This window comes from Callospermophilus lateralis, chromosome 6 (assembly GCF_048772815.1).
Source record: "Callospermophilus lateralis isolate mCalLat2 chromosome 6, mCalLat2.hap1, whole genome shotgun sequence".
NCBI lineage: Eukaryota > Metazoa > Chordata > Mammalia > Rodentia > Sciuridae > Callospermophilus > Callospermophilus lateralis.
The window spans coordinates 139,588,188-139,599,778 of record NC_135310.1 but is presented as its reverse complement, the minus strand read 5'-3'; the positions used below and the strand labels follow the sequence as shown (position 1 = coordinate 139,599,778).

Here is an 11,591-nt window from a genome sequence, read left to right as displayed (position 1 = left end):
ATGTCCTCCCTGGAGCAGTACCCTGCAGACTGGCAATCCCACAGCCAAACACAGCTCATAAAAGGTCTCTGGGAGTACAGAGACCCCAGAGTGGACCTGAGAGAGGCACAGCTGCAGACTCCTGTTCCTGTGACTCAGAGGTCAGCACCCAGGCTAACAGCATTGAGACCTGAGATAGGGGCTGTATGGAAGGTGGTAGGTGAGGGCTTCTATGACCAGGCCCAGGAGTGGCAGGGCACCAAGAAAGGGAAGTTTTGAAAGTCCCAGGCTGCCACTAGAACCAGGAAAAAAAAAAAAAAGAAAAGACAAAAACAAGAAAAACTCAGAAGGTGGTGTCACACTGTGTTTACAGAAATAGCTCCTTGGGCAATCACAGCTGTTAGTGGTGCAGCTGGACCTTGCTCAGATCTGGTCTCAGAGAAGGGCAGCATGATTCCAACAAGACAAAGCACTGCACAGACTCCTGGCTTCTCTGCTTGACTCTTGCCTGCCCCTGCTGGCCCTGGCCTTCACCCTGGTGGGTGTTCATGCTCCAACACCACTCCCACCTACTGACCCTATTTTCTCTTCTCGCCTCTCTCCTCAGAGAATCATAGCATGACTTCTTCCTTACCTCTTCTCTGTGCTTTTAATTTTTTTCATTGGTTGTTCAAAACATTACAAAGCTCTTGACATATCATATTTCATACATTTGATTCAAGTGGGTTATGAACTCCCATTTTTACCCCAAATATAGATTGCAGAATCACACCGGTTACACATCCACATTTTTACATAATGCCATATTAGTAACTGTTGTATTCTGCTACCTTTCTATCCTCTACTACTCCCCTCCCCTCCCCTCCCATCTTCTCTCTCTACCCCATCTACTATAATTCATTTCTCTCCTTGTTTTATTTCCCATTCCCCTCACAACCTCTTATATGTAATTTTGTATATTCTCTGTGCTTTTAAAATCTCAAGTATTTAGTTCAAAATCCCAGCACTCACTATTCATCTGAGACTTTTCCAGAATGTGCCCTAAATTGATGGAGCTCTTGTTTTTCCTGAGCGTGCTTCCAGTTCTTAGAATCAGGATGCCAGGCACCTTGCCTTCAGAGAACAGGCAGTCTTGTGGATCCAACAAAGGATGAGATAAGTAATTACAATAAGGAGTTATGAATCAGGGTTGGGGGATGTGGGAGCTCCATAATAGGACATCAGAGGCCTCCTAGTGGAAAGCTTAGGAGGGAAGAGTGAGTGATAGGAGCCTAGTGACATGGATGGAGTAGGGAGTCTTTATAATTGGATAAGAGTGTTTGCCAAGGCTCAGAGTGACTGGGGGGTCAGGGAGGCTAGAGGTGGAGACTATGAGAAGTGGGAGGCTAGAACAAGGAATGGAGTCAGGCAGATGGGAAGCCATTTAGAAAAGGCATTTTGGAGGTTATCCCCAGGGCTACTGGAGATTTAAGGGAGGGGTCATAGGATCAAAATAATACTTCCCTCTTAGGATGCTATGTGTCTTCCCATCTGGGGTCCTGATGGGGGAGTCCATGAGATTCCTCAGTCAACTTAATTTGCATTTTATTGAGCAAGGGCTGACTGCAATGGAGAGCACAGCAGCAGGGAGGTCAGAGACTCTGGAGAAGAGCCAGGTGGTTTGGACTAGGCACAGGGTCACAGGACCTGGAGAAGTGGAGAGGGGTAGAAAAATTTGGGAGGGGTCTAAAGGCAGGTCTAGAAAATGTATTTGGGGGTTCTTGGGAGAAATAAGAAGGAGTCAAGAAGGCTTCCCAGGGTCCAAGTTCAGCCACTGGTGAGGATGGGTCTCACTGCATAGAGCTGCCAACTGGTGTTTTCAGTCCACCTCCTCTGGCTTCACCTACCACCTCCCTGCTCTTGCTTTGACCTGTCACCTGCTGTTCTTTCTGCATGCCTTTCTGCTCTTCCTTGCCTTGCCATCCTGCTGTTCTACAGGAACCATTCCCTTCCTCAAATGCAGAATCTACTCCCATGGTTTTTGCAGGCACTAATATAGTTTCTCACTTTGCAAGATACATGGGACAACAGAGACACCACTCAGCCCCTTTCATTCTGTTTCTCTTTCTTCTTTGCCCTCAGAACCTACAACATGGATTCTGTTTCTGGCCAATGGCACCATTGCCATCCAGGTTTTGAAGATGCTGTGTCAAGACAAAACTTCACAAAATGTGTTGTTGTTTTTGTTTTTTCCTCCCCTGAAGGTAAAGGGGAACACCAAGGTCCAGATGGCTCAGGTAAGCTCACCTGTCACCCAGGAGGAGGGATTGGTCTGCAAGGCTTGTCTCCTATCCCCTCCTTGATTGTTTCCACAACTGTTGAGGAAGGAGGGGTGATACTGGACCATTTCAGGGAGGAGGGTGCAGGAGGAAGGAAGGTGAGGGTTCTCCTCCAGTGAGATTTTGAGTGAGTGTGTGTGTGTGTGTGTGTGTGTGTGTGTGTATAGGGGGTGTGTTGTTGTGTAATCTCTTTTTCTTTTATAACTTTCCATCTGAGCACATTTAATTTTTTTCTTATGATTTCTAATGTAGTCCATTTTGTATAAATTTGTGTGCTTTCTTTGAGTCAAATTCAAAGAAATCAAGAAATCAAGTTCTTGGACTCATTGATCATTTTATGTTTTTCCCTAAATTCCTTGGAAATTTTTCTCTACTTTTCTAACATCATGAGTTGGGTTTTTTTTTATATCATTATTTCCATTTTAACATTAAAATAGTTAATCCTATTTTAACAATTTTTTGGTCTCATTATTTGGTCCTGTAATATAACATTCATTTTGATTATTTTCTAAATCGTATGTCAATATTTAAATATTATGTTAACTAAGTTTTTAGAATCATTCTTTAGAAGTGAAGAAACATTCTTAGAGTTAACTTTTTAAGGGTAGTCAACATTTAATTATTTGGTTGTTACATAGGGGAGGCATTTCCTTAGGAAGTATTTTCAATAGCTACTTAGTAGGTTAATTTCCATGTTGGTGGTATTTTATTTTTGTGTTGTTGACTTTTATTTTCCTGCACTGAGGCTACTGAATGTAAATTGTGTGACTTGTGTATTTCACAGTCAATTCAAACACTTCTTATGGCCCCATAGATGACACAGTTTTTGAAATATATAGTACCATTTAATATACATATATTATCTCTCTAATATACTTTTAAGAAATAATTTATACATATTAATCATATTGCTCATTTTACACTTTTATTTCCTTTCAAGATTATCATTATAATTACATTCCCATCCAATTTTCTTCTTGAATTTTTAGTGTTGTAATTGCATATTTTTTGAAAGATAAATTTTAATGAAACATTTTTCTCTGATACATTTATACTGTTTGTGAAATGGAGGACTAAAGAATAGTGCCTTTTCTGAACCTCTCTTGCCCCTTTTATTTTTTTCTATTGCTCATCTATAAACTATGCAGAGAGCTCACTACAAGTGTAAGAGCTATAGCTTTTACTCAGCAGTTTCCTGGCCCTCTCTCCACCTATCCCACCAGTGTAACTTCTCAATTAGAATCAACTTCCTCTCAAAGGTTAAATTCATGCAGTATTTGAGAAAAAATATTGCTTGAAATTCTTGTTGAGGCCAAGATCAAAACTGAGAGGGTTTTTGTTAGAGTCTGTAAACAAGTCTGGATGGCGCCTGGCAAAATGCCAAAGGGAGTGATTTGTGAAATAATGCCAGCGAGCCATTAAGTGTGGAGATTCCTTATTGGTTGACTGCTGTATCTAGTTTATGTTAATTAGATAATCTGTGTGAAATGTATAAATACTGCTCCTGTCCTACAATAAAGAGCTCCCACTCCTGCTGTATCAACATACACAAGTTGTTCGTCACCCCCCCCCCCCCCCCGGTTATTTTGCCCAGCCAGTCGGACTGTAGCAGGTTTTCTTGCTTTTCTTCATAGGTGATGTGTTTAAACACAGAGGAAGACATCCATAAGGGCTTCCAGATGCTTCTCACCCAAGTGATCAAGCCTGGTTCAAAGTACTTGCTTACAACAGCCAACAGGCTCTTTGGAAAGAATGCCTGTGATTTCCTCTCAGTAAGTTGAGTCAGCAGAACAATAAAAGTTGTATTTAAAATACCTGGTGATATACAACCCAGAAGAGAGACCCTAGAGACCAGGCAGGATGGCACACTTGGAAGGCTGAGACAGGAGAATAGAGAGTTAGAGGCCATCTTGGGCAACCTAGTGACACCCCTGTCTCAAAGACAAAATGAAAAACATGCCTTGGGACACAGCTCAGTGGTACAGCATTTGCCTAGCCTGCTCAAGGCCCTGGGCTCAATCCCCAGAACTGCAAAACAAGCCAAAAAGAAAAAAAAATGAAAAAAACCCTAGAGAAATTGAGAAACTTACAGGAAGCTATTTTTTTATCAAGACCCAAATTCTATATTCATACCTTGAATTATTTTAAAATTGGCAATACCTAAAATGTCATTTATTTTCTCTGGTTATTCAGGGCTCAGGACATCTCTTTACAAATGTAGACATTTCAACATCTAATAGATTAAAATTTGATCATGTTTTTAATTTTAAAAAAAGCCTAAAGATAGCACGCAGACTGTTTTGAAGCTCACTGACAATTTTATTTAGCAACATGGCTTCACTGAACACTTCTCTCTCCAAAGACATTTAAGGAGTCCTGTCTTCAGTGATATCATGCAGAACTGGAGTTTCTGTCCTTTGTCAAAGCTACTGAGAAGTCCAGGAAGCATAGAAATACATGGGTCTCAAAAGAGACAAAAGGTCAGAATTATGGGTCATTCTTTTCTCCTCCCACCACAGCTCTGTCCTCCCTTCCCCTACTCTCCCGTTTCTTGTCACTGCAAATGTCATTGGTGTTGCAGGAGGTCAGAACAGGGTTGCCTGACTGAGCATCATGGTGTGTGTGAAACTTAATGGGCTCACAGAAGATCTGATCAATCCTTATGTTATCAAAACCAATGGACAAATAGTATTTGTTTTCCTGGGAACAGAATGGCTGACACAAATGTTAAAGAAACTCATATGCCAGATTTCCCAGTTAATATTTTACATGAGAACATATTGTCACTTGCCTGTAATGTTTACATGGCAAGTGACTAGCACCTCTGGGAGAAGATCAATGGCCAGATATTCTCCAAGTCATACCCTTGGCAAGGGGTTGAGTTTGTTCTTGGGGTCAGTTTGGACTGCATTCCTCCAACTTTTACATGTGAACCTGATTTCTACTGCTTCTTTTCTGACTCTCACTTACACGCCCTTCATTCAGACATGAGAAGCCTAGACTGGATAAACAGCTACAGAGCCTTTCTCAGGGCTGATCCATTCCACACAGTGAAAATAACATCATGGGGGCTAAAACTTATCCATTGCTCTTTCAGAGTGGAAGTTCTAAGCTTGGTCCTCAAGAGCAATGATAGTTTGATGCATAAAGCATTCAGATACTGCTGCACCACTCAGAACATCCCTATTTCTGCTAATAAAAGAGACCATAAAAATAGAGGTAGTCCTTTCCACTATTTCTTCTTGGAATCTTTATTTCTTGTTGTCCTCTTGAGGCAGAAAATTTATTATTTATTTTGGGGGGAATGTACCACTTGTTATCCAAGTTAAAAATAGTAACTTCACCTACGCAAATCATTATTTGTTCCAGGGATACCAGGTGCCAGGAGGATGCAATCATAATATCTCTTCTAGTACTTTCCAAAACTCCTCCTATGCTCCTTATCTGGAGCTATGCAATGTTCTCTGCTGCTAAAATTTTGCTACGTAGCTATACAATGTTAAAACTGGGCCTGACCACAGGGCCTTAGACCTGACACTGCTCTTACCCACACCAGGTAATGTCAGCTCCTACCCAGCCCCTCTCTCCTTCATGGCTTGTCTTCTTCTCCATCCTGGTGTGAAGTTTCTGCTTTATGTCAACATGCTTTCCTCCAGTGAATTAGAAGTCTTTCACCATCTTCAACTTGGTGGATTTTGCAGTGGCCATTGTCATGTATGCAAACCCATAGATGGAGTTTTTAACTTTTGTACTTAACCATCCAAACTCAGCACATTTGAAACCAGAATGTTTGGATCTCCAAGACATCGTGTCATCCTTATTCACCACGGGTTCAGAAAAACAACTGATACAGTCTCTGCTTCTCTTGAAAGTTCAAATTCAAAAGTTGATATTTGTCAATGCCAGCTACTTCAAAGGAATAGTTTGACAAAACATTCAGAAGAGAAATGCCTTTCAAAATAAACCAGGTAGGAGAAACTTTTAAAAAAATCATAATAGTCTAATGAAGAATTTGAATAGAAAAGGTTAACTTTGTAAAGGCTTAAATGGATAATAATAATTTCAAACTTATCATATCTCTTAATCAATTTTAAAATCATTGGGAAAAATGTATAAATAAATAATAATACTGTCTATTATGGTTTCAACCTATTAGCACTCTAACTGCCTCTGATAAAGTCTCATACATGTATTGGCTAAAACGCATTCTGGACATAAAGATCTTCCTATAGACACAAGTAGCATAGATATAAAGGAAAAAGAGGCGATATATATTTGTTTATATATATGTTTATCAAACATGAGGCAGGGTTTACACAGGGAATGTGATCATACTCTTATTGAATCAAGGGTTTTGTTTTGATTATATTTTTGCACATTGGGGCATCAACTGTAGGGCTTGTGTATGTTAACCAAGCACTGTACCACCGAGCCACACTCCAGATTTTCAATCAATTATTTTTAAAATTAAAATAAGCTTTCATTTGAAGTGTTGTTAATAATAACTTCTCATTATTGATTCAGCATCTGCAGCTTCCTACCATTAAACATTAAAGGCAAAGGCCTTAGTTGACTATGAGGTATAATTTCAATTAAATCAGATTAATTAGAATAGTTTGGAAACTCCCTAATCTCTGAAAATACAATTTAATGCAACAAGGAAGCTTATATATATTAAACTACTCCCCTCTCTTCTTAAGGCATGTTTTAGATAACTATTTATTAGTTTTACCAGTGATGGATCACAGCGGAATTGAGAGTTTTCTTGCCCCTTTCATACTGTTTTAAATTTTGTGCTTGTGTGGTCCTTCTTCTCAGGAGGAAGAAAAACCAGTGCAGATAATACATTAGGAAGCCGATTTTAGCACTGCCTACATCAGTGGAGCCCAGATACAGGTGCTGGAGCTGCCCTATGCTGGCACCAAGTTGAGCATGATCATTCTGCTCCCAGATGAGCATGTGGACCTCAGTTCAGTGAGTCAGAGTGGGTTGCACTCTTTTGCATGCAGAATTTCTGTGGGAAGAATTGGTTACAGCCTATGCCCAATTTTCACCATATCTACAACCCAACAGCCGAAATCGCCCATCCATGTCCTCCTTGCTTCCTTGCGATATGATCCCATAACAAGAGAGTTAACCATCTTCTCAATGGTGGCAGTGAATTGTCATGATCTAAGGGGTCTCTGTGAGCAAAGAAGCTCCCATGGGCTCTCCCTTTGTTTATCTCTCTAACTGTGATGAGGAGTTTCCACAAAGAGTGGCAAACCCCATGTGAGCAGGTGTCCTCTCCAGGAGTGGCTCACACTGAGAGCCCTTCCTTTTCCAGTAGTATTTTTTCTTTCCATCAGTGGTTCCTAGTCTTCAAAACTAAGCCTCATTCAAACCAAAAATACCACCAGAAAACCACCATCCACTGGGCATGGACACATCTCAGAAGGAAACATGTTTCCATAGTGGATGGATAAGGAGGGGCAGCCACAGTCTCCCTGCAGGGAAATCACATATGGGATAGCACATGGGGTAGTGGATGAGTCAGAGCCCTCATAACTTTTCTGGCAGCTGATGGAGCTGCCTGTCCTGTGTGGACAGTCAACATAAAATGTTAATGGAAATGTCTGTGTGTTTGTAGATACACACTGATGTCTGAATGTAAACTGGTGATTCTTGTCTTTCAGGTTGAAAATAACCTTACTTTTGAGAAATTCATAGCCTGGACTAAGCCAAATTTTATACTATGGTGAAGATGAAGATTTCCTTCCAAGATTTAAACTGCAGGGGGATTATGACATGGAGACTGTGCTTCAGCGTTTGGGAATGGTTGATGCCTTCCAACAGGGCCAGGCAGACTTGTCTGCAATGTTACCTGAAAGGGATTTGTGTCTGTCCAAGTTTGTGCACAAGAATGTCATGGAGGTGAATGAGGAAGGCACTGAGGCTGCGGCAGCCATGGCCACAGACATTGTATACTGCTTACAATGTATACCAACTTTCCGTGCTGTCCACCCCCTCCTTTTCTTCATCAGGCAAAACTAAACCAACACCCTTCTGTTCTGTGGCAGGTTCTCATCTCCCTAAGAGTTGTACTTCCTCTGCATGGAGAGTTTTACTCTTTCAGTGTTCCCAAAGTCCCTCTACAGTTTCATAAGGATAGGCCTTTAGGTGAACACCAGTAGGAAGAGGAGGGCAAGGTCCCCAGTCTTCTGAACAACTTGCCATCATGTGACCTCATGAGGCAACATCCTTCTGTTAATCAACATAAAATAGTAAGCCAAAAGGTCACCCTTTTGGTTCTCCAAAAATCTCATGGTTTAAGAGATTTCAGGCTTGGTTGACCTTTTTTTCTTTTCTTTTTCTTTTCTTTTTTTTTTTTTTTTTTTTTGCTTGAGGGCCTATGGCAAGACAATTCATCATGGACACAGTAAGGGATAGAGCAAAGATACTCACTCATTGTGGCCTGGAAGCCAAATAAGGGCTTGGCTTGTTTCCTGAATTTCCTTTCAAAGACACACCACCAAGGGCTTAACTGCCCTGTAATAAAGTCTTAAGAACAAGTTCATATTAATTCTCAAGTGCTGCTTTTGATAGTTTCACATTTCCATTAAATGCATGCATTGAATTACTTGTTATCCAAACACAGCAGCTACTCCTTACCATTGATCATTAAGGATTCCAGCCATCATCTCTAACTTCTACTCTTTCTTGATGATACGTGACAATTCCCTTGGGGGAATTTTCCTGACATATATTATTTTAGCAGACATTGATAAATTTGAAGTTCCCATCCCATGACTCCAAATGACACAGAAGAGAATGAAGTGAGGCACCCCTCACCTAGTGAGCCAAGTGAAGTAAACCTTTATCAAATCAAGAAAATCACCTCCAAAGGATGTTAATCCCCTGAAAACAGGGAAAATCCAGCCACAACTTGGCATCTGCCTTCCAGGGCACCCTATTGGTTCTCCAAAAATCCTCAAGTAATTTTCAGGTGAGTGTCATGAAAATGGGTTCCTTCCACCATAATACTGACAGAAGTCATCATCCAGATTTTGCAATGGTAAGTGAAATCTTATTAAATGGACTATAAAATGACTTCCATCACCTCCTATATCACTGAAGCCTTCCTTGCCATACTTGCCATAGATGTCTTTTTTTTAATCATCTGAGAAAATCCTCACGTCTCTCACACTTGTTTAAATTTTCTCTCTGCACTTTTTCATTCTCAGAATATTAATCTGGATGTCACTTTACTGTCAGTTCTGATATGCCATTATGATACCCTTGGGTGAGGCTTGTCTCTGAACGCCTAGAACTTCATAGCAACACATCCTGTTTTAACAATCTGTTGAAACAACTTCAAGTCTCTGCTCAGGCTGCACAAAGGACTAAAGGGAGCAGTGGGCCTTCTAGCTCTCCTCGGGGCTCCTTCCACTTTACTGTCTCTTTCCCCTTATTTTCCACTATTTATTTAATGTACTTGTAGACAACTTGGATAGTTACAATTATTTATATTATGTCCTAGACTATTATAAATGTCCTAAATATTTTCTCATATACTCTGTATTTCTAAAGAAATATCCTTGAGGGCTGAGGATGTGGCTCAAGTGGTAGCGTGCTCGCCTGGCATGCATGCGGCCCAGGTTTGATCCTCAGCACCACATACAAACAAGGATGTTGTGTCCGCCGAAAACTAAAACAATAAATATTATAATGGCAGAGTTGGTCAAGACCAAGTTAAGAAACAGAGAACAGGAATCATGGGGCACAAAGGCAAAGCAGTGGGCTAAGAAGAGGTTCCCACGCCCCAGGAGTGATAGCTGAAGGAGATTCCTGCATGCAGCCTTCCACGAGGGACCTGAATTGCTGGGACTTGGAGGTACTCTGACTTAAAATCTCCAGACTACTAGGCAACTGACAGACGAAAGCATACTTAAGCCTACAATCTGTCTCCAAAAGTTCCTTCTCCAGGCCAACCTCTCACCCTACCAACCCCCAACCATCCTGAGGGTGAAGCTTGAATCAAATTCCAGACAACACCAGTTGACTGCTGAGAAAATTTTGAATCCCAACTGAAATAAATATATAATTTTTCATTGAGATCCTCTTTTTTTCCCCTTTTCCCTTACATCTCTACCATTTTTAAAACCAAGTATTTTTCATGCACCAATTTTTTAAGACCCGGGATGTCTGAATATTATATTATAGTTTCATTGTGTATTCTTTTATTTTTACTTTTGTTCTGTTTATTTTTAGGGTTTTTTTAAAAAAAATACTTATGTATATTTTCCTCTCACTTTTTTGATTCTCTTTCTCTCTTTTCTCATGCTAACAGCCAACCTCTATTTATTCCTTCTTTAATCTTCCTCTAATTTTTTACTTCTATCTTCTCTCCTCTTCATAACCATCACAACCTGAACCACTACTGTTCTTTGTCTACCCTTTTTAAAGTCCTTTTGCAAACTTACTGTTTCTATTGCAAACAATAATTGAACAAACCATTTCTGTTTGATATGACAAAACTGTAGATGACTTAGTAGGACCTATTTGGTTTAAGGCTATATAGTCTTTGCATTGGGTACTGTTATTCTTTGCCTTCCCCTTAAAGATGAGGAATTAGAAACCTCAGGGACACTATAAGTCAACAGGATAGAAACTGTACTGCCTCAGATACACATTGTTGGATGGGCAGACACACACACAAAAAAAACAACAATTAAACTAAGTGCCCCCCAAAAACAAAGATGATCAAATAATAGAATCCATTGACATCACAGTAGAAGAAAAGTCAGAGGAGCAGTTCAGAATGTACACAATTAAACTGACCTGCAATGTAAAGAATGAGGTAAGTAATGAAATCAGAGATAAATTACAGGAGTTCATTTCAATAAAGATAGAGATCCTGAAAAGAAATCAGGAAGAAATCTGCTAAACGAAGGAATCAATAAACCAAATTCAAATTCAATAGTAAGTATCACCCCAACAGAGAAGACCATTTGGAAGACAGAACTTCAGGCAATGAAGAAAAAATATATAATCTTGAAAATAATGTTGACTATGGATAAGTATGGTAAGAAACCATGAACCAAACTTCCAAGAATTATGAGATAACATGTGAAAAGACTAAGTTTAAGATTTATCAGAATAGATGAAGAAGCGAAGATAGAAACCAAATAAATGCACAATCTTTTCAATGGAATAATATCAGAAAAATTCCCAAACTGGAGAACAAAATGAAGAAAATTAAATGCAAAAGATTTACAGGACCCCAAATGTACAAAATTACAACAGACCCACATC

General features: G+C 40.0%; 1 pseudogene; it reads left to right on the top strand.

Annotated features, from left to right (window-relative positions):
• Positions 1-8,372, top strand: LOC143402194 (serpin B9-like; annotated as a pseudogene).
• The last annotated feature ends 3,219 nt before the right edge of the window (positions 8,373-11,591 follow it).